The sequence below is a fragment of the Bos taurus genome, chromosome 29 (assembly GCF_002263795.3).
Source record: "Bos taurus isolate L1 Dominette 01449 registration number 42190680 breed Hereford chromosome 29, ARS-UCD2.0, whole genome shotgun sequence".
Classification (NCBI taxonomy): domain Eukaryota; kingdom Metazoa; phylum Chordata; class Mammalia; order Artiodactyla; family Bovidae; genus Bos; species Bos taurus.
This window is the reverse complement of record NC_037356.1, coordinates 24,729,324-24,753,785: the sequence shown is the minus strand read 5'-3', so window position 1 is coordinate 24,753,785 and position 24,462 is coordinate 24,729,324. Positions and strand designations below refer to the sequence as shown.

At 41.4% G+C, this 24,462-nt stretch overlaps 1 pseudogene; it reads left to right on the top strand.

The window, feature by feature from the left end:
- Positions 1 to 24,462, top strand: part of LOC101906617 (uncharacterized) — a 56,299-nt pseudogene that overhangs the window by 1,527 nt on the left and 30,310 nt on the right.

The following is a 24,462-nucleotide window of genomic DNA, read 5'->3' as shown; positions in this document are numbered from 1 at the left end:
TGAAATGTTGACAGAGGCGATCTGTGCCCATTCAAGATAATGAAAATGAAATTTTGGTGAGCTGAGCCTTGAGTGTTTTTTCTCTCCATTACTCCAACCTCCTTGTCTTGGAAATTAATTTTATAATGCTTCTTTTCAAAGCTGATGTCTCCTCCCCCCACCCCCATTAAAAGTAAATTGCTTTTGCCTTTCCTTGGTTAACTGGCTCTCAGAAGACAGCGGGGTTAAATATCCTTTTAACTTACATTTGGATCCGTTTCACTTTACTGTGTGTCTTGGGGGAAAGTCCTTGTCTCCTGCGCCTAGGTGTCCCTGTGTGGGAAACCAGTGATTGCCTTAGAAAGCTTTCTAAGGTCCCTTTCATGTCTGATCTTCTAAGGTTTAAAAACTCTGCTCTTTGTCACCCCACTGCAGGCCTCAGCTCTGCAGGGAGGACCCGGGAGACTGCATAGACTGCATTTCCGGGCACCAGGGGCAAGGCCTGAGGGGAGGGAAGAATCGTGGAGGGAGCTAGAGGCTTCAGGGCAGATCGACTTGGCTTCTGCTCCTCAGGTCTCTGATCTGGAGATCCTCTAAGAGCCCTTAGGCTAATGGGCCCTTGCACCCCACCCACGATCTCACCCTAGTGGCTCCCAGTGCACACTTCTCTTCTACCCTGGCAAAGAGGTGTGCCCCAACGCCAGGGGTAAATCAGGAAGTGACCCTCCCTGGCTTGGCTCCTGGGTCCTGGGCGGTGCATATGTCAGCCTAATTACTCCTTGCGCCCCCCCTCTCCATGAACCATTTCCTCACAGCCCCCACCCTAGCGTCCCCACCCCCCCACCTCTTTCTCCTTATCTCAAGCTGAACTATTGACTTCCTGTCCCAGAATCTTTCTGGATAAAGAGGCTGAAGTTGGCTGACAGGCACACTGGGTGGAAAATCATACAGGATCTTTCTCTGGACCTGAAAGGGCCACTTTTGTCAGGGGTGGGACAGAGAAGAGAGAGAATATGAAATGTATTCTGTTTTTCCTTCCAGGCCCAAGGACTCACGGCTGGGGAGCAGGTGCCTCTTGGGGAGGCTGGGTTTGTGTTGGGGGTGGGGTGGGGTGGGATGGGTGGAGGTGGCCCCGAGGGAGTTGGAGGTTTAGTTGGTTGGGTGGCAGATCCCAGAAAAGTGAACGGGATTGCCCTCCACCACACGCACTTGGAGAAGAGAGGACTCTGAGAAGACGGGTCTTGTTTATGTGGAGTGGCTGTGAGAAATAGATGCTGCCTGGTTTGCACCAATCTTTCAAGCTCTCTCTCCCTCTGGGGAGCTTGTTGTCTTAATATTAAACCTTAGCCCAACGTTTAAGAACAAGGGACAAAGATTTTTGCCAATGGATTGAGACTCTCTTTCCTAAACCGGAATCTTGCTTCACTTTCTCCTTTCTTTTTTCTCTCTTCATGTTAAAAAATCAGAAGCTGTGTTCTCAAGTATAGAAGGAAGTGGAGTCATTGTAGATCTAGGGCCAGCTGGTTAGAGAAGGTGGGGGCAGGGGGAGGAGAGGGAACATCCTTGGCTAAACGTTTCGAACTCTTCAACTCATCTTTGAAATTTAGAGATTGCCCCTTGGGGGAAAGAGGTCTTTTTTTTTTTTTTTAAATCTATATGTCCATGGGAGGATTAGAGGTAAGACTTCCAGTTCTTTATAATGTGAAAGTTAATTTTAAAAATTATTTTTCTTCTGACAAATAGGGAGTCTTGCTTTGGTCAGAGGAGGGAACTGTCAGATAGAGAAGCTGTTGGAACCATGAGTCAATACTTAAGAGGGAAGTATTCTGTAGTTTGTGGGACTCTTACGTTGCTGGAGGTTTACTTGCCTGAGGCTGAGGTGGTTTACAGGTTATTGCAGGAAAGGGAGAAGGAAAAGTACCCCCAAGACTTTTGCTTGCTCTGCAGTTCTGCTCAATCAGTTTAGGGAAGTTGGAGGGAGGCATGAGAGAATGTGACATTCCTCTTACATGGGGAAGGGATGGAGGAAAATAGTCTTACTTTAGGTATTACCTATATTGCACGAGGGCCTAACTGGCAGCTGCCACCTGCCGGAGGAAAAGCAGAACATTCTCTAGCCTGCTTACCCTCCTCCATGACCAACTTTCCCCTCCAACTGCAGAGAGAAGATAGTCATCAGACAGAAATGCCTTCCATTTCCTTCCCTCTGGTTTACTCTCCATTTTATTCACATCTCCTGCCTCCTTAGAATTAGTTATTTAATAAATAAATATTAGTTATTTAATAAATAAATATTGATTATTTAATCCCTGTTTGCCCTTCCAAATCTACCTCCTACTCCTTCTCCCTCTGCTTTTGCCCTAAGAGACTAGCAAAATGAATCTAGGTATCTTGCTAGTTGGTTTCATTTGTTATTGTTCAGTCACTCAGTCATGTCCAACTCTTTGCAACCCATGGACTGCAGCACACCAGGCTTCCCTGTCCATCACCAACTCCCAGAGCTTGGTCAAACTCATGTCTATTGAGTCAGTGATGCCATCCAACCATCTCATCCTTTGTTGTCCTCTTCTCCTCCTGCCTTCAATCTTTCCCAGTATCAGGGTCTTTTCTAATGAGTCGACTCTTCATATCAGGTGGCCTAAGTATTGGAGTATTGGAGCTTTAGCTTCAGCATCAGTCCTTCAAATGAATATTCAGGACTGATTTCCTTTAGGATTGATTTGTTTGATCTTGCTGTCCAAGGGACTCTCAAGAGTCTTCTCCAACACCACAGCTCAAAAGCATCAATTCTTCCGCACTCGGTCTTCTTTATGGGCCAATTCTCACTTCCATACATGACTACTGGAAAAACCATAGGTTTGACTAGATGGACCTTTGTTGGCAAAGTAATGTCTCTGCTTCTTAATACACTGTCTAGATTTGTCATTGCTTTTCTTTCAAGGAACAAGCGTCTTTTTTATTCCATAACTGCAGTCACCATCTGCAGTGATTTTGGAGTCCAAGAAAATAAAGTCTGTCACTGTTTCCGTTGTTTCCCCATCTGTTTGCCATGATGTGATGGGACCAGATGCCATGATCTTCATGTTTTGAATGTTGAGTTTTAAGTCAGCTTTTCCACTTTCCTCTTTAACCTTCATCAAGAGGCTTTTATTCCTCTTCACTTTCTGCCATAAGTGTGGTATCATCTGTGTATCTGAGGTTATTGATATTGCTCCCTGGCAATCTTGATTCCAGCTTGTGCTGGCATTTCACATGATGTACTCTGCATTCAAGTTAAATAAGCAAAGTGACAATATACAGCCTTGACATACTCCTTTCTCAATTTTGAACCAGTCCATTGTTCCATGTCCAGTTCTAAATGCTGCTTCTTGACCTGCATACAGGTTTCTCAGGAGGCAGGTAAGGTGGTCTGGTATTCCCATCTCTTTCAGAATTTTCCACAGTTTGTTGTGATTCACACAATCAAAGGTTTTAGTGTAGTCAATAAAGCAGAAGTAGATGTTTTTCTGGAATTCCCTTGCTTTTTCTATGATCCAATGGTTAGCAATTTGATCTCTGGTTCCTCTGCCTTTTCTAAATCCAGCTTGAATATCTTGAAATTCTCAGTTCACATACTATTAAAGCCTAGCTTGGAGAATTTTGAGCATTACTTTGCTAGCATGTGAAATGAATGCATTGTGCAGTGGTTTGGGTTGAACATTCTTTGGCATTGCCCTTCTTTGGGATTGGAATGAAAACTGATCTTTTCCAGTCCTGTGGCCACTACTGAGTTTTCCATATTTGCTGGCATACTGAGTGCAGCACTTTCACAGCATCATCTTTTAGGATTTGAAATAGCTCAGCTGGAATTCCACCACCTCCACTAGCTTTGTTCATGGTCATGCTTCCTAAGACTCAAGATGTCTGGCTCTAGGTGAGTGATCACACTATTGTGGTTATCTGGGTCATTAAGATCTTTTTTGTATAGTTTGTGTATTCTTGCCACCTCTTTTAATATCTTCTGCATCTGTTAGGTTTCAAGGGATTAGCTCTGATAGAGTGCTTGAAGAACTATGGTCAGAGGTTCGTGACATTGTACAGGAGGTGGTGATCGAAACCATCCCCAAGAAAAAGAACTGCAAAAAAGGCAAAATGGCTGTCTGAGGAGGCCTTACAAATAGCTGAAAAAAGAAGAGAAGCAAAAGGCAAAGGAGAAAAGGAAAGACATACCTGTTTGAATGCAGAGTTCCAAAGTATAGCAAGAAGAGATAAGAAAGCCTTCCTAAGTGAACAATGCAAAGAGATAGAAGAAAACAATAGAATGGGAAAGATTAGAGATTTCTTCGAGAAAATTAGAGATCCAAGGGAACATTTCATGCAAAGATGGACACAATAAAGGACAGAAACAGAACGGTTTCAGTTAGTGGGAGCCAATGGCACCAACTCAAGGATAGCAGAGAAAGGTTGGGATATTTCTTCCTCCCACTCCCTTCTTGGTTTTTGTTGCATTTCTGTGAGTAACTGTAACTGCAGCTCCCAAGTTCACCAAGCCCTGGCAATATTGTCTTGTCGACCTCCTGACCTTTCAGACATAGGGATATAATGGGATATAATGGCTTCACACTGTTGCTAGGCTTCGGGTGCAGTAGTACCTCTTGCTTATTCCCTTAACCCCGTCTGCACTTCTGTAAGTGGCTCCTTCATTGGAAATGCTTGCTGCCGAACTCCTGACTGAACCTTGTTCTCCATTGTCCTTTCTGTCTATAGTTTCAATCTCCCCTTCACCACAGGTTCTTTCAAACTGTGCTTTTTCAAAAGGACCCTCCCTTGGCCTTATATCCGTTTTTAGTTATATCTCCTTACAGACTTCCTCTAACTTTTGTGAGCCTGAGACAAAACTATAGATGGAAGCCTGTGGCCACCCTACTTCATTTCCCACTCTGACTCCATCCTACATCAGGAAGGTCCTGCACCCCAGAGTCTGCACCCCTGGTCCGCATATCCACACCCCCTGCACCTCTCTCCAAAGACATGTGGTCCATGTCTCAGGTTCAGGGAGAGGCACCCTAGTGACATCGTCCACCCATGGGAAGATAGACCTAGGAAAAGACTTGTGTCAGCTTTGAAAAGAGACTTGGTTCCATTTGGACAATGAATTCCAGACCCTAGAAGGGAGCATATAGGCTGTGGGTGAGCTTGTCCCCTTGGTCATGTGGACATGGGTGGAGCTGGAAGGAAGCCAGACTGGGGCCCTCTCTAAAGTTCAGGGCCCAGTTTGAGCTCCCTGTTTGTCCAGGTTGAAGCATGGTACTTCTTTTACAACCAGACTTTCTGAGAGTAAAGCCTAATCTTGCTTTCTTCCATTCTTGCCACCCCTATGACCTTTCTTCACCTGCCGCCACTCCATTCCACTGAGATGGATTTGTCGGTGTCCCTGATGCCCTCCCTGCTGGCAGTCAATGATCTTTTCTTATTCAGTGTGGCCTCAGTATTTGTCACTGAGGACTTCTCCCTTCTGGCTTCGTGATCTTCTTTTTTCCTCCTCAGACTGTTTCTTCTTGCTCTGTTCACGAACTCTCATTTTCTCCTCTAAGCCCTTAGATGGTAGCATTACTCTGGGTTCTGCCTTCGGCTCTTCCCCAGACAGTTACTGAAATTTTACTCATTACTTATTTTGTCCCTACTGAGCACTTGCCTAAGCATGTCCCACTCTCACAAACCACAGTGCCTTTGGGCTTGAGGATCCTTCTAGACTCTCATCACCTGGCTGACTTCCATTCATTGGGAAAGATTTGGCTTGAGCTTCACCTCCTCTGTGATCCTCCTCTGATGTACTCTGAGGTCCGTGCCCCTTGGATATTTTCTTGTAGTACCTAACACCTTTATTACTGCATTTATTACCCTCTATTTAGAGTTGCCAGAAAAAAAAGTATTGGAGGTACAGCTACATTTGAGTCTCAAGCAAATATTATTTTAGTGCAAGTATGTCCCAAATATTGTGTGGGATACACTTATACTAAAAATTGTTTATCAGAAATTCAAATTTAACTGGATATTCTGAATTTTTATTTGCTGGCAACTATACCTGTTGGAGTAATTTGTGGATTTGTTTCTCCTGTAGACCATGAACTCCTTGAGGGTAGGCACCATGTTCTTTGACTCTGTGTCCTAATGCCTGGCACATGGCAGGCATTCAGAGAATATGTGCAGAGTGATAAAATCTTCAAGTTCCGTGAGCACTCACCTGCCTCATTTCAAAGGGCCTTTTCCTGCTTAAAATTCAGTGTGGTTAGTTCACTGATCTCTCTTCTAACCTCTTCTGCTGCTGCTGCTGCTGCTGCTAAGTCGCTTCAGTTGTGTCCGACTCTGTGCGACCCCATAGACGGTAGCTCACCAGGCTCCGCCGTCCCTGGGATTCTCCAGGCAAGAACACTGGAGTGGGTTGCCATTTCCTTCTCCAATGCATGAAAGTGAAAAGTGAAAGTGAAGTCGCTCAGTCGTGTCTGACTCTTCGTGACCCCATGGACTGCAGCCTACCAGGCTCCTCTGTCCATGGGATTTTCCAGGCAAGAGTACTGGAGTGGGGTTCCAGTGCCTTCTCCATCTAACCTCTTCTAAAGTCTTATTATTAGCTCTTCATTTTGTGTTGTTGGGTTCTCTAGATGGTAACCAAATGGGATAGCTCCCAGGTTTTCTCAAAGACTGTGTGATTTTCATTTATAACTCCTAGGGCAGTTCTCTTTGCTTATTTGAATGATTAGCTGATGACTTCTACTGGCATTGTTAGTCATTATTAGATATTACTAGCTAATATGCTTAATTGACTACGTTTACAGAGAGTCAACTTCCACAGCACAGGAACCAAGCTCAGATGAACACAAATACACTAACTCTTGATCTCACAGCATTAAATTAAGTAAATGTTTAATTTTTGCAGTGTAAGTAATGAATGCTCTGGCACATCCCCACCCAGACCTTAGGGAAGTATAAATATTTATGTTATATAAATATGTATATATATATATTAATATATGCACAAATATGTATGTATTAATATAAATATATATGTTAATGAACTCATCACTAAGAGAAATTCTGTTGTTCAGAAAGCAAAAAATTGCTTTAAAAACTGGTGCCTGTCAGCTAATCTTTATGTCTTAGGTATAAAATCTGCTGACATAAGACAGAAAGTCAACACAGGTATGGGCATCAGAATTGGTTAATTATGGTGGAAAGGGAGTTAAAAGAAAGCAGGAAGCTCAGAGAAGATGCAGAGATGTCCAACTTATCGGAAAAGAAAGTCAGAGTGTAGAACTAGAGTGCCCTGTCCAATTCAGTAGCCACCAGCCATGTGGGACTATTTAAATTCAAATTAGTTAAATACATAAAGAATTTAAATAAAAATAAAAATTAAATTAAAATTTGAACACAAATTTAAACAATTTTATTAGAGTATAATTGATTGACAGTGTTGTGTTAGTTTCAGATGTACAGCAAAGTGAATCAGATTACATATGCATGCAGGCGTGCATGCTCAGTCATTCAGCAGTGTCCGACTCTTTGCAACCCTATGGTCTGAAGCTCACCAGGCTCCTCTGTCCTTGGGCTTCTCCAGGCAACAATACTGGAGTGGGTTGCTGTGCCCTCTTCCAAGGGATCTTCCCGACTCAGGGATCGAAACCGCATCTCCTGCATTGCAGGCGGATTCTTAACTGCTGAGCCACCGGGGAAGCCCATACACGTGTATATGTCCACTCATTTTTAGGTTCTTTTCCCATATAGGCCACTATAGAGTATTGAGTAGAGTTCTCTGTGCTATACAGTAGGTCCTTATTAGTCATCTATTTCATATACAATAGTGTGTATGTGTTAATCCCAATCTTCCAATTTATCCCTCCCCACCTCTTATTCCTGGTGACCAGATGTTTGTTTTCTACATCTGTAGCTCTATGTCTGTTTTGTATATAAGTTCATCTGTACCCTTTTTGTTTTAGAGTTCACATATAAATGATATCATATATTTGTTTTTCTCTGTCTGACTTACTTCACTCAGTATGATAATCTCTAGGTCCATCGTGTGTTACTGAAAATGGCATTATTTCATTCCTTTTTATGGCTAATATTCCAGGGCATATATTATGACATCTTCTTTATCAGATTCTCTGTTGATGGACATTTAGATTGCTTCCATGTCCTGGCTATTGTAAGTAAGTGCTGCAGTAAACCTTGGGATGCATGTATATTTTCAAATTATGATTTTCTCCAGATATATGCCCCAAAAGTGTGGCTGCTGGATCATATGGTAGCCCTAGTTTTAGTTTAAGGAACCTCCATACTATTCTCCATAGTGGCTGCACCAATTTACATCCTATCAACAGTGTAGAGGGTTCCCTTTTCTCCACACTCTCTCCAGCATTTTTTGTTTATAGATTTTTTGATGGTGGCCATTCTGACCAGGATGAGGTGATACCTCATTGTAGTTTTGACTTGCATTTCTCAAATAATTAGTGATGTTGAAGATCTTTTCATTTGCCTCTCTTGGCCATCTGTATGTCTTCTTTGGAGAAATGTCTATTAGATTTTCCTCCCACTTTTTGATTGTGCTATTTTTAAAAAAATATTGAGTGACATGAGCTATTTATATATTTTGCTTCATTTGCAAATATTTTCTCCCATTTGGAGGTTTACCTTTTTGTTTTCTTTATAGTTTCCTTTGTTGTGCAAAAGCTTTTAAGTTTAGTTAGGTCCCATTTGCTTTTTTTTTTTTTTTCATTAGTCTAGGAGATTGGTTGAAGAAGGTCTTGCTACAGTTTATGTCAAAGAATGTTCTGCCTGTTTTCCTCTAAGAGTTTTATAGTATCTAGTCTTACACTTAGGTGTTTAATCCATTTCAAGTTTATTTTTGTGTATTATGTTAGAGAGTATTCTTATTTCATTCATTTACATGTAGCTATTCCGTTTTCTCAGCAACAGTTATTGAAGAGACTGTCATTTCTCCATTGTATATTCTTGCCTCCTTCGGCATAGATCAGGTGACCATAGATGCATGAGTTTCTCTCTGGACTTTCTATCTATCCTGTTCCACTGACCTGTATTTCCTTTTTTGTGCCAGTACCATAGTGTTTTGATTACTTTAGTTTGTAATGTAGTCTGAAGTCAGGGAGCCTAATTCCTCCAGCTCTATTTTTCTTTCTCAAGATTGCATTGGCTATTCATGGTCCTTTGAGTTTTCATACGAATTGTAAATTTTTTGTTCTAATTCTATGAAAAATGCCATTGGCAATTGGGGATTGCACTGAATCTGTAGATTGCTTGGGGTAATATAGTCATTTTCATAATACTGATTATTCCAATCCAAGGACATGGTGTATCCATCTGTTTGTGCCACCTTTTATTTCTTTCATCAGTATCTTATAGTTTTCTGAGTATAGGTCTTTGGCTCCTTAGGTAGGTTTATTACTATGAATTTTATTCTTTTTGATGAGGTGATAAATGAGATTATTCCCTTAATTTTTCTTTCTGATCTTTTACTGTTAGTGTATAGGCATGCAAGAGATTTCTGTGTATTAATTTTGTATCCTGCAACTTTACCAAATTCACTGATAAGCTCCAGTAGGTTTCTAGTAGCATCTTTAGGATTTTCTATGTATAGTATCATGTCATCTGCAAGCAGTGACAGTTTTACTTCTTCTTTTCCAATTTGAATTCCTTTTCTTTCTTTTTCTTCTCTGATTGCCATGACTAGGACTTCCAGAACCATTATATGTTGAATAATAATGGAGAGAGTGGATATCCTTGTCTTGTTCCTGATCTTGGAGGAAATGCTTTCAATTTTTCACACTTGAGAATGATGTTTTTGCTGTGGGTTTGTCATGTATGGCCTTTATTATGTTGAGGTACATTCCCTCTATGCCCACTTTCTGGAGAGTTTTTATCATAAACGGATATTGAATTTTGTCAAAAGCTTTTTCTGTATCTATTGAGATTATCATATGCTTTTTATTCATCAATTTGTTAATATGGTGTAACACATTGATTGATTTATGTGTAATGAAGAATCCTTGCCCCTCTGGGATAATTCCCACTTGATCGTGGTGTATGATCCTTTTAATGTGTCGTTGGATTTGGTTTGCTAGCATTTTTGTTGAGGATTTTTGTGTCTATGTTCATCAGAGATATTGGCCTGAAATTTTCTTTTTTTGTGATATCTTTATCTGGTTTTGCTATCAGGGTAATCGTGGCCTCATAAAATGAGCTTGGGAGTGTTTCTTCCTCTGCAATTTTCTGAAACAGTTTTAGAAGGGTATGTGATAACTGTTCCCTAAATGTTTGATAGTAATCATCCGAGAAGCCATCTGGTCCTGGACTTTGGTTTCTTGAAAGATTTTTAATCACGGTTTCCATTTCCATGCTTGTGATTGGTCTGTTCATATTTTCTATTTCTTTCTGATTCAGTCTTTGAAGGTTGTACCTTTCTAGGAATTTGTTAATTTCTTTAGCTTGTCCATTTTATTGGCATATAGTAGTAGTAGTATACTACCACTACATTGGCATGCAGTAGTCTCTTATGATTCTTTGTATTTATGTTTGATAATAATAATGATGATATGAGCACCTATTTAGCATCTACAGAATCTCAGGTATTGCTTGAAGTGCTTATGTATCAACTCATCTTCACAGTCATCTCAAGAAACAGAAGCAGTAGTTCCAACACTTACTTTATTCATAGAAGTAGATATTAGATTTCAAAAAAGTGAACTTTGTGAGGGTAAGGGACCCAGAGTGAGGGGAGCTCTAGTTCCTCTCTGCTCTGACAAAAGGACATAGATATAGATGAACTTTAGTTCTCCACTGGCTCCATTTTGGAGAGTGTAAATATAAAGTACTTAGCACATATCACCTCTGTTGGGATGATTTTGGCTGCGTTAGCAAAAAGACTCATCCAAAAATAGAGTCAACTACAAGGAAAAATTATTATTTCATAAAAGAATTCCAGAAGTATAACAGATCCAGAGTCTGTTAATTTGTTTTCTCATATATGTCATCAAAATCCAGGTTTTTTTCTCTGCTCTGCCATCTTCAGTGTGTTGACTGATCTCTTTTGCTGGCTGCCTCACAGTGTCGAATGGCTGCCCCAGTTCCAGACATCAACGTGAAGATGACAACACCCTGCAGAAGGAGAGTCCACTTATTGTCTTCCCTCTCCTTTTATCAGCAGGAAAAAAAAAGTCTTTTCCAGAAGCCCACCTTGGAGGATGTCTACTGTGGTCTCATTGGCCAGAATAGTGCCAGGTGCTCAAATCTAAGCCAGTCAATAGCAAGAAAAATGGAATTACCTTTTTTTTTTTAATCAAATGGATCAAGGGTCATCTTCCTAGATTCCTGGAAATACATGGGTGTTAGATTTCTGAACAAAGAAAATACTAATTGGCAAAGGAAAAGGGGTGTGGCTTTATACAGGCAACAGTGTCTATTGCTTTGTGTCAAATAAAGCAAAGTGTTTAAAATGTGCCTTACCAAAAGCTAGACCCATGATGAGTACTCCTAGCTGCCAGTTACTAGTCTTTCTCCTGTTTTAAAAATTTTTTGCTGACCACCACTGATACTGCCAGTGGGCACCAATATCCATTCTTCTCATTGTGAGCACACAGACCACATTTCCTAGCTTTCCTGACAGTTGGATGGAGCCATGGACTCTGGTCTAGCAGGGGATGCTGGCAGAAGTGATGGCGATCACTTCCAGTCTTGGCATATGAAGTTTCTCATGTACAATCGTTTTCACTTTTCCTTCCACTGGGACATGACGGCCATATGTTGGAGTGGCAGGGATACAGTATGGAATGAACCTAGACCCCTGAGTCATGGCTTGGAGGAGTGCCACCCATCTTATATTGGACAGTGCCAAAAGTAAGAAATAAGCTTTTCTTATAAGATTTTGGGTTTATCAGAGAATTTATCCTATTGTGACTACTGTTTCCATCAAAATACCTTCCTTGTACCTTGCTTTTTGGGCATAGAGGCTGCAGATCTGGTGTGCAGATCCCAGGCTTCTAAGATGGTAATTCAAACATGTGTAAAATGCCATACATGTTAAAAATAAAATCCCTTTTATGGTAACTTTACTTAAGCACTTCCAGTGATAAGGAGCTTACTATTTCTAGCAAGAGGTAACCTCTGTTTGGTGAGGTAACATATTAATGAAAGGTGGCAAATACAGTACGTGTGCATATAGTACAACTGATTGATAGTTGCATTTAAACTACTACGTAGAGAAGGATTTTAAGATCATGTCTGGGGACTTCCCTGGTGGTCCAGTGGTTAAGACTCTGCACGTCCACTGCAGGGGCACACGTTTGGTCCCCGGTCAGAAAACTAAGATCCCACATGCTGCGGGGTGCAACCAAAAAATAACAATAATAATAACAAGATGAGATCCTCTCTGAGCAGCCTGGGAAAGTTTTCTGCTCTTAATTAACATTGCCTTCCAGGACCTGGTGGCAGAAGTTGTAGACCCATGTTCCATATGGCATCTGTGGTTTGAGAACTATGAGAGCTACCAGGAGAAAGCTCACAGAAAAAAAGTTTGTCATTAAATAACAGGAATCAGGGGATTGGATATTGGGGTGCATTTCTAGGAAAGATAAGACAGTTGCAACAAAAATTATGCCTTCCATTTAGTGACTACTGTGCTAATGCTTTATATACATATTATTTCCTTATCTTCTCATAACAAGTCCATTTTACAGACAAAGACATTGAGGCTCAGAAGTATAAAGTAGCTTGTAGGATATCATGCGTTTAATTTACTGGCAGAGGCAGATTTGGACCAGGGTGGTCTGATCCAGAGTATGTCTGTCTGTGTTGTCTAAGGCTGTTTAGAGCCAGATTTCTGAACCTCAGTTTTTGTTGCGGGGGCTGTGTGGTACATTGTAAGATGGTTAGCAGAATTGCTAGCCTCTAGTGGCTCAGACGCTGGGAATGATTGAAGGCGGGAGAAGAAGGGGATGACAGAGGATGAGATGGTTGGATGGCATTACCGACTCAATGGACATGAGTTTGAGCAAGCTCCGGGAATTGACAGACAGGGAAGCCTGGCGTGCTGCAGTTCATGGGGTCACAAAGAGACAAGACTGAGTGGCTAAACTGAACTGAGTGGCTCAGATGGTAAAGAATCTGCCTGCAATGCAGGAGATGCACGTTCAGTCCCTGGGTTGGGAAGATGCCCTGGAGAAAGGAATGGTAACCTAACCCAGTATTCTTGCCTGGAGAATCCCATGGACAGAGGAGCCTGGTGGGCTACAGTCCATGGGGTCGCAAAGAGTCAGACGACTGAGTGACTCATACTTTCACTTTCCACCCATTAGATACCTGTAGTGTATTCTTCCTTCCCAGACAGAGAAAAATGTCTCCAGACACTGTTAAATTGCCCCCCTGGCTGAAGATCACTAGGTTAGAGGAAGGCATATCCTATGTTCTGGGCAGTCAGGTGATCTGGGAAGGGGCTGAGGAACCATATGGGAACTTCGGGGGCAAGGGGTCTCTTAAGGTAGCCTGGAAACCTTCATCACATGCAGAAGGCAACAGCAATGGGGAGACTGAGTTCCTGAAGCTCATGCATGAAGTTTCCTAGATATTTCCTGTTAAGAGGCAGGACTGAATAGAGCTGAGCTTTCAGGAGAAGGTTCTAATGGCCCCAAATGGTAGTTATAGGAAGGATGTCAGGTGAGGATTTTAATCACACTGGTCACTCTGAATCCCACTTAGAACCTACTTCTGCCCCTCTCTCAAAAAACCAAGTGCTACATCTCCTAGTCAGTAGATATGGAAGGATTGTTTGTTGAATGAATGGTGAACAGTTAGACCAAGGGAAGGGAAGAAAGCAGTTGCACTTATTTTTGAGTCAAAATATGGTATGAAGCAACATTTCTGAAATAGCTGCTAGATCTATTTGGCAGACCCTAAGCAGTACATTTTAGACATTTGGAAAAGACACCAATGTTCAGATGAAAGAGAAAGACAGTGTCTCTTCTAGTGAAAATCAATGACCAAAATCTAACACGTTCCCTCAATGCCTCTTTAACTTTTAAATGGAAATGTATTTTAAGGATTTCCCTGCTAGGACTTCGTGCTCCCAATGCAGGGGCCAGGGTTCGATCCCTGGTCGGAGAACTAGATCCCACCTACTACAACTAAGACCTGGAGCATCCAAATAAATACATAAATATTAAAAAAAAAAAAAAAACTGGAAAAAAGAAATGGAAGTCTATTTTATGTGAAAACAGAGATGTTCTCCTTTGGTATAAACAGAAAGAAAGTTGCTTTGGAAAAAAGTATAAATGGTATTTGGCAAAACCAATAATTTTCCTTGTAGGTAAGTGTTCTGAGGGAATGTTCATTTGCTTCAATTCTTACTGCTTATTTCTCAAAGTGAGTAGATTCTTGATACATGTGTTTAGTTAGAATATGTCTTAAAGGATTTCTCAAAATCAGAGCCTGTAGAGGGATCGTGGTTACAGAAGTTAGCCCTAACTTCCTCAATTCAGGAAGATAAGAATTACTGTGGGGTCACTGTCCTCTAGCTTTGAAAGTTTGAAAGGAATTAGAGAGTATTGAAGCCAGTTAACTGCAAAGCTGATCAACATACCAACAGTGCAAATTTATGATCATGTATAACTTCTGCCCCTCTCTCAAAAAACCAAGTGCGACAATCGCTTGGTGTTGCTTTCTAAAAAATAAAGCTGGCTTGTTTTCATCCTCTCTCATTTCCATTTTCAGCATAGAACAATTCACAAATCCATATTTTTTTTTACTGTCACCATTCAAGATATTTTGCTCTGGGTTAAGTGCTCTAAATGGTAGAAAGCATGAAGGGAGCGGAGGCGTTTTGGTCCTTGCTATTCACATTTCTCCTGTTAATCTAATTTCCAAGGTATGGGCTCCAGAAACTTAGCTGCCCACATAGAAAAGCTTTCCCCCACCTGGTGGATTGTTTAGCCAAGCTTTTTAAACGGGCAGAGTTTGGGGTTGGGGGGCAGGGAGAGAAATGAATGTTTTTTTGGGGTTTTTTTTGCAAGTTTCCATGCAGAGCAATGGGAAGAATTTAGTGGTTGTCAACACGAGTTTAGTACAAAGGTATGGTATAAAGTGTTAGGTTCATTTTGACTGAGCTTCAGGTCACGCAAGCCTAGGGAAACCTGTGCTGCTATTTGCTTCTTGTGTGTTTTAAAAAGAGTTCAGAAGAAGCCAGGGAGGGAGATGAAGCGGAGGTGGGGGGGCGGGTAGCGTCCCAAGGGAAGGACGTCCTTTAAAGGGTGGCTACTTCAGGGGTGTTGCTCGCAGGGGCTCTCAGCGACTGATTGTGTGAAAGGGCAGCTTTGAATGAACAGCCCCAGCCAGGCCTGATTTTGAACTGTTTTTCAGTCCTTGATTCCTACAAACAAAATAGAATACCTTGTCGAATAGAGCCCATTGAACGAGGATGATGGGTTAAGAGCGGGGGTACGAGGTGGTAGCGTGGATGCTTGTTTATCCAGGAGGAGTTGTCCGTTGTTCCTGGGGCCGGTGAAAGGAAAGACGCCAGAATCTGATGGCTGGGGTAGCATTGATGTGAGGTAACGGGGTAATCGGATTGAAAGGGAGCCATAGTGTTCGTGTCAGTTCACATCTCGTCAAAGGAATAATATGAGGTGCTACCTAGCTGAGGCTTTGGCCATGGTTTGGTGGGGGGGTTCAGTTAGCAAGCATCCAGGCCTCATTGGATTCAAACATAAATTAATTCTCACAGGAACATTGCCTGATTAATCTATTTGCATAATAGTAGAAAAACTACAGAGTGGTTACTCTTTTTTTTTTCCTTCTGTGGGGATTTGGACAAGAAAAGCTTTAAATTCATTTGAAAGAAGGGTGTGTGAGAAGTCAGCAGAGAAAGCCCCCTCTAGGGCTCCCAGGGCTGCTTTCTGGATGGAACGGGTTGGTAGTCGAAGCAGGGCCTGTTCACTCAAGACGTTTAACTGTTCCCAGCCAAACGCCACCTACTTTCAAGTCCCTCTCCTGGCACTTGCTGTAGGGGACTTAGCTCTTGGCTCAGGTGATAGGATGAGGCTCAGAGGAGGAACAGGCCATCTTCCCCAAGTGGACAGTCCGCCTTGGTTCACATTCTGGTCCAAGAAGATCATTGTTTCAGAAAATACATAGATAGGTTCTGTTCATGGGTGTTTGGGAAGATAATCTCAGGTCTCTTTGCCATTCCACAGAGAAACAAAGTAATTTCATTGCCAAAACTCAAGCCATTTGCAGCCTATTTTGACTAAGTCCATCTATTCAGGAAGTACCTGCTTTGCACTGCCTGGTTTGTTGTATATTGTGGGTGTGTCAGTGGGATCAGTGTTATCTTTTTAAGAAACTGCATTATAAAAACCGAATGGACCAAAAGGGACTAAGGATTCAAGAGTTTCAGATTTTCACTGTCAAAAGTTATTTTTCCTGCAGACATTTCAATAATGGAAATTTTAAACGTTGCTATGAACATTACTTAGCAAAGCCAGCTTTGATTACTTCCGTCCTCTGCTCAAGAATAAAGAGCCTTCTTCTTGTAGACCCATAGACACTATCTTCAGTGCTTCTTACCCTTTCTTTCCACCTTTAGTCCCTCATCTTCCATTGTTGTGCTGAATAAAGCCCCAAGCCATTCAAATGAAGCTGCCCTGTTGGCTCAAAATACTTCTATTTCTACAAGTTCCAGATGGAGATACTTTTAAAACAATAGCAGGGAAAATCCTAGTTTCTAATTGACTTCATGGTTAATTCCAAATTTTATAATGAAAGCGTCTTGCTATAAAAGAAATGCCTGTGGAAGTGCTCAGTGAAGGTTACTTTCACTGTCCCTTCCCTTGACTGTGTCCAGAACAACAATGAGAAAATTCCCTTGTTACTTAGGAACATCCAGGAACAAGAGCTTAATACAGCAGAGAGGGAAAAGGATGTTCTGGACAAGTCAGCTGCGTTGTGGCTGCCAACCAGCCTAGGATCCCCTTCTTTGCGATCTGTACTCCCTCATCTCCTATTAAGAAGGGTGAGCCTCCAAAAGTTCTTTTTTTTTTTTTTTTTAAGCCTTATTTTCCCAGAGCAGTTTTAGTTTTATAACAAAACTGAGGAAAAAGTATATATATATATGAATAACCTCTCCCATTATCAAAAACACTTACCAAAATGGTACACTTTTGCCAACAATGACTCTACATTGATACATGATAATCATCCAAGTCCATAGTTTACCTTAGTGTTCATTCCCTGATATTGTGCATTCTGTGGGTTTGGACTAATGTATAATAACACATATTCATAATTGCAATGCTATACAGAGTATTTTCACTGCCCTAAAAGTCCCCTGTGCTCTGCCTAATTATCTTTTTCCCCTACCCAGCCCAGGTAACCAGTGATCTTATTATTGTCTCGCATAGTTTTGCTTTTCCCAGAATGTCATCTAATTGGCATGCCCTCCTCCAGACGGTCTTCCCAACTCAGGGATCGAACCCGCATCTCTTGTGTCTCCTGCGTTGGCAGACGGGTTCTTTACCACTAGTGCCACTTGGGATGTGCCACCTCTGCCCCCGTCCCTGACATCATACCAAAAAGGAAAATCTTCCGTGGCTGTAGTTTCCAAAGAAAACTTATTGTTCATTATTCACATAGATTAATTTGGGTCTGCAGAGCCAGCCCTTCAGGGACTAATTGATTGCTTATTTCCTCCCAGGCACACAGTTTTCTCTGATGTGGATCCCGCCTCCATGAGACCAAGGTTGTGGCTCCAGCTGTTCTTTTAATTCACCATGACCTTGGGTAGTCACTTCACCTTTGCCCCCTGATTTTATCAAGTGGAGAAACTGATATCACATCTAACTTTCTCAAAGGAATATTGTTACAGAGAAATTAGTGGATTTTTAAAGGACTTAAAATATATAACATGTAAATGTTAGTTGTCATTGGTATTTATCTTGTCATTGGTGGTGATATTATTATCTCTACCCCCACAACCACTGCTAAAATAGTTAATGCTAATACTACTGCCTATTCTAATTTTATGCTTCTTTTTCTTTTTACAACTAGAACTGAAAAGCAGAGAACCATCAGATCATGCCCACATCCCTGGCAACAAGTTATTTTTTCCCTTTTACTTATTTATTTATTTAAGGGTGCACTGGGTCTCGTTGCTTTGCACAGGTTTTTTCTCTAGTTCCCATGAGCGAGGGCTACTCTTGCAGGCTTCTAATTGAGGTGGGTGGGCTTCTCATTGCAGTGGCTTCTCTTGTTGCTGAGCACAGATTCTCGGCATGCAGGCTTTAGTAGTTGTAACTCTTGGGCTCAGTGCTTGTGGCAGAGGGGCTTAGTTGCTCCTCAACAGGTGAAATCTTCCCAGATTCTTATCCACTGCACCATCAGGGAAGTCCCTATTTTTTTTTTCCCTTTAAGAGAAAGATTCCTCTGCAAGTCCCTCTCAGTTGGCTCTCCAAAGCTTGTCATAGTGTATACAAGTCACTGCATGGGTTGGCCATGGATAAGCACTATGTATTAAATAACTCAGGTATGATAACCTGTGACCAGGAGCTGATTTTTCCCTCCAGGGGACATTTGGCAATGTCTGGAGATGTTCTTAGTTGTCACACATTTGGGGAGTAGGAGGTGCCAGGAGAATGCTGCTGGCATCTGGTGGAAGAAGCCAAGAATGCTACTATTCAACGTGCAGGACGGCCCCCCTCAAAGCACTTTCTGGCCCAAAATGTCAATAGTGTCAAAGGTGAGAAACTCTGAACTGACCGAAGGACTTTCATTTTTCTTCTAAATTTATTATAAGCAGGTTTGCTTTTTAATTTTTTACTATTTTTGGTTGAGAAATAATTTATATATGGTGATATGTGGAGATCTTATGTTTAGTTAAAGTTTGATCTCTTCTGGCAAATGCAAATATCCTTGCACATCAGATTCCTATCAATATGACCATATCCATAATCCTTAAAAAGTTCTCGTGTACCGATTCCCAGTTGGTTCCCTCCCCACCCCCAAAAACAACCATGGTCTGATTTTTTTTTTTTCACTGTAGATTATTATGCCTATTGTTTTGGAATGATAAGGATGTCCTGTCTGGAACATGGTATTTGGTTGGGCTAGTTAGAGCAGAGGTGATTAGACCCCAGGGACCAGGGAGCTGGACCACAAGAGTGGGACTTGAGAGGTATGAAGGACAAATCACATGCAAAGAACAGACAAGCAAGTAGCTGGCATCAGAGAGATCCTGCAGCCAACAGCTGGCAGAGAAAGTCAGGTAAGTAGCAGAGAAGAAAAGAAGAACCAGGACAGGGAGCAGGGCCCTGGTCATGGGATTCGGGGAAGGGGCTGGGTGAGGGCTGTTGGCTGACTCAGGCAGAGCTGGGCTGCTTGAATAGAAACGCATGTTGAGAACCTGGTGTGGCGGTGTATTTGTTTCCTAGGGCTGCCCTAGCCAGTTACTGCCACCTTGGTGGCTTAAAACAATAGAACTTTATTCCCTGGGCTTAAAAATCCAAACTCAGTGTTGGAGCACTAAGCTTCCTCTAGAAACTCTGAGGGGACAGTAAATTCTTTACCTCTTTCAGCTTACAGTGGCCATCAGCTTTCCTCGCTTCCTTGACTTGTGGCCACATCCCTCCAGTCTCTGCCCTGGACTTTATATTGCCTCCTCTTCTTCTGACTGTTCTCCTCTGTGTGTCTCTCTCTTTTTGGCTGTGCTGGGTCTTTGTTGCTGCATGCAGGCTTCCTCTAGTTGCAGGGAGCCGGGGTTACTCTCTAGCTGCTATGGGAGGGCTTCTCATCACGGTGGCTTCTCTTGCGGAGCACAGGCACGAGACTGTGCTGGCTTTAGTAGTTGTGGCGTGTGGACGACACAGCTCTGACTCAGAGTCTAGAGCGCAGGCTCAGCAGCTGTGGCGCCTGGACTCAACAGCTTTGACTCTCAGAGTCTAGAGCGCAGGCTCAGTAGTTGTGGCGCCTGGACTCAACAGCTTTGATTCTCAGAGTCTAGAGCGCAGGCTCAGTGGTTATGGCGTGTGGACGCCACAGCTTTGACTCTGAGTCTAGAGCGCAGGCTCAGTTGTGGTGGTGCATGGGCTTAGTTGCTTTGCAGCATGTGGGATCATTCTGGACCAGGGATTGAACCAGTGTCCCCTACATTACAAGGCATATTCTTAACGACTGGGCCACCAGGGAAGCCCTGAGTGTCTCTTGTAAGTATACTTGTCCTTGGATTTGGGTCTACCTGGATAATCTAGGATGTCTCATCTCAAGGTTCTTAATTACTCTGTAAAGACCATTTTACCAAAAATTAATAAAACATTCATCAGTTCGAAGGACTTGATGTGCACTTTTTTTTTCTTTTCTCTCTTGGAGAGGAAGAATTTTTCAGTTTACCACCAGGAGCAAAGTTGAGAAGAGAAGTTTCTAGAACTGGTCTATGAAGTCAGAGGGAGCCTACTGCAGGGCTGGCTGAAAGTGAAGCTGATAGTCCACAGATCTCAGTTCCTTTATCTTTCTCCAGTCTAAGGTTGGAATTAGTTCCAGGGAATGAAGGACAATAACATTTGTTGCACGTAGAGTACTGCCAGGCATAGTGGTAAGTGCTTCATTATTAGATTCCTTTAATTCTAAAAAAGACCCTCAGCGGTAGCTGTGCCATTTTCCCCTCTTCAACTGTGTATTTTGGAAAGAATCACTCTTAGAGAAAAATTGAAAGAAAAATACAGTAAGCACTAATATATCCTTCATCTGGGTTCACTAACTGTTGCCATATTGCCTTGTCCTCAAAGTATTCACTTATACATCTGGGGAAAGGAACCTGAACCATTTGAAAATAAGTCATAAGTCTCATGGTATTTCAACCCTAAATAAGTCAGCATCATTTATGTGTGATTTGACACATAAGGAATCGTTACTTTTATTTGATAAATGAAAAAGTGGAGTCTCAGCAATGTTAGGTAAAATTTTCAAAGTCTCAGAACTGAAGTACAAAGCCAGTGTTTGAGTACAAGGCTGTCTGACTCTCAAAGCTCATGGCTCTTTCTGCACATTTTAATTCATTTGTCTATTTATTCAGTGATTTTGTTGGGACCAGCAACTATAATATGCTGAGGATACATTGGTGGATAAGGCATGCAAGTTGGAAAGATACATGTTGGTAAACAGATAAATAACTAAGATAATTTCAGGGTCTGTGATGAACAAGAACTGGTAGGGGAGTAGCGGTGTACAGATTAGGAGATTAAAAGAAAAACAGCTTGTGGCCCCTGCCTTATAAGAGATTGTAAGGGAGCAGGATCCTTAGAAATTAGAAGTGAGATTCTTAGCAGTGAGGAAACTTCCATTCTTTCTCAAGAAGCTTCAGCAGGAGATGCTTTGCCAAAAGAGAGGACGGACTAAGAAAGAAGAAGACATGGGATCCTGGAAATAAGAGATCCAACCCAGAAGAAAAGCAAAGGGAAATCTTGGGCAGCAAGACTAGAGGGTGCAGACAGAAGCAGGAAGATGGAAGCGTGCAAGAGAAGACACAGAACTGAAGATCAGCTGATGCGTTTGAGCACATGGTAAAGAGAGGAATATTTAGGGGTGTTTTAAAATTCTGAGAGAGGGTCTTGGAAGAACTTAATGATAACTACCCAGAGAGCTATGTAAAGGAAAAGAAACTATTAGCTTCAGGAAAAAGAAAAACAAAAGGCAATGTAACCATAGGCTAATACTAGCTTAACATTGCACAATATTTGCACACATGTAGTAAAGGATACACGTAATGGTGATTGTACCAAAAATAGTGATATAATTATTGTGGTAGAGTGGTAGGAGGATTGAGTGTGAGGGGTAAACCTTCACTGTCCATTATGGAAAATCAATGCTGCTACTGCTGCTAAGTCACTTCAGTCGCATCCGACTCTGTGTGACCCCATAGATGGCAGCCCATCAGGCTCCCCTGTCCCTGGGATTCTCCAGGCAAGAACACTGGAGTGGGTTGCTATTTCCTTCTCCAATGCATGAAAGTGGAAAGTGAAAGTGAAGTCGGTCAGTCATGTCTGACTCTTACGGACCCCGTGGACTGCAGCCTACTAGGCTCCTCTGTCCATGGGATTTTCCAGGCAAGAGTACTAGAGTGGGGTGCCATTGCCTTCTCTGATGGAAAGTCAATAGCTGATGTTTAAAATGTACAAGTCAGCAAATGGAACTAGAAGCAAACTGTTCAGAAATATGGAGGATATATTCATGTTGGTGTATGGAAGAAACTAACACAAGGTTGTAGAGCAACTATCCTTCAATTAAAAAAAAAGAAATATGGCGGTAAATACCAGAAGAAATTTTTTTAAATATAGGAAAATAGTTATATCTCAAAAGTAGGAAGAAGAGGCTAAGGATTATTATTGTAAGATTTGCGGTATTATTTAATAATTAAATGATGTGCACGTACTACTTTGATACAAAGTTTCATAAAAATGAACAGAAGTTGGTAGAAGGGAAGGAAGAGAGGGAGGAAGAGAGAGAGAAAGCAAGGGTAGTCAGAGGGAGGGCAAGAGGCTGACAGTGTTGAATTCCCTATCCTCTGCCCATCTGGAAGAAAAGCTCGTGGCTGGTTAGAACAAACGAAGATTCAGGAAAAACAGCCTTGGGGAAGATAAGGGCAAGAAAGGGACTCTGATCATTCATAAACTGGATAATCAGACCTTAAATTATTTAAATTCGATGTTCTAGAAAGAGGGCTGTGTATCCAACAGAAAACAAGGGATCAATACTCTTTAATGTTGAAGCCAGATTCTCTAGATTTGATCAAGTATCCAAAATACTTCTTATCACATGAGCTCTTAAGATCAAATGGTTCTGAAGACATTTTCTTCTTGAAAATGTACAGGCATTTTCCTCATTCCTAACTTTCATAACAACTTTGATGAGTAATAAGTATCAGATCAGATCAGTCGCTCAGTCGTGTCCGACTCTTTGCGACCCCATGAATCGCAGCACACCAGGCCTCCCGGTCTATCACCAACTCCCGGAGTTCACTGAGACTCACGTCCATCAAGTCAGTGATGCCATCCGGTCATCTCATCCTCTGTATAACTAAGTAAAATTGAACTCCCAGCTTGTGTACTTTACCTTTTTAAAGACTGAATAACTCATCCAAGATTTTTTCCAAATGCTTCTTATTTTCAAGAACTTCTGGAGTCCAGGGATAAAAAGAAATAAGACCTCAACTTTGCCCTTGATCTATTGTACAGGGATATTGAAAATATTTTAAATTAGGCCACAGGGCATAACATTTATATCTTTCCATATTCTATCAGATTTGCCAGGGCAATCCATTTTGTATTTTTAAAGCATTAACACTCTGAAATAATATTAACATTGGCCTATATTTTTGTTCTATTAATAATATTGCTTGCATTTTCTAGACCTTTCTGTAAAAGCGTTTTTTTTTTTTTTTTTTTTTCAGTATTTTCTGAGTTGTTATGGTTACAAATCCTCCTAAATTTCATTTAGGATAGAGGTATTGACATACCATTTTTAAACTTTCAGCTCTTATTTGTCCATCTCAAGTGTCTTGAACTGCTGAGCTTCATCATAGCTGTGCTATGTAAAGGGTTATTTTAAATTCCTTTTACTTTTTAACCTGCTACCGAGTTTATGTAAAATGGTGGAACCATTTCACAGAGTCACTCCTGTGAATATTTGCCTTGCACATGGTAGATAATAAATAGTTGATTGAACAAATTTAGGATTGATGAACTGTTCTTATTTGGGGTCATAGTAGGTGAGAGTTAGTTTGAACATATATAGAATTTAAACACAATCTGAAGGGAAGTAGAATATCTTAGTGCCCTCCCTTCAATCCAACACCAATTCTTTTAGCTGCTATTTGAAACACTTGTGAATTATTTGCCCAATGGTAGGTTTGGGAAGCCCTTCCCCTACAATCCAGTCTCCTGTTTTCTTTGCTATTATCTTCAACTACTGAATCAGATCCAGAAAACCCCAAACTGACTTTCTTTGAAGTTAAAGACTTTTGGCTCCACCCAAGCCTAGGATGTCAAGTGAGAGTAACAAACATTACAAGGAAGAAAAGAAGGGCATACAGAAGGTAAACATTCATTACTATTTAGAATATATCGTTTCAGATTAATGAATATATAATAGAACTGAAATAACACACCCCAAGTAGTCTAAAAATTTTTCTATTCCCATAGAAGTCTCTGAAAATCTAGAAATTTTAGTACTTGGATTATAATCATTTAATAGAGTTGGACTGAATTATATGAAAATATTTGGCCTTACTTATCTACCATAGTTTGATTATGTTACATAATGAGATAGAAATTTATGACATCTAAAAGTCCCCCCCCCCCCATTTTAAATAGCTAGTCATTCATTTATAACCAGATGAAGGTTTATTTGAATGTATTCAAGGAATGGACTTACTGGGGGGCTCAGTGATAAAGAATCTGC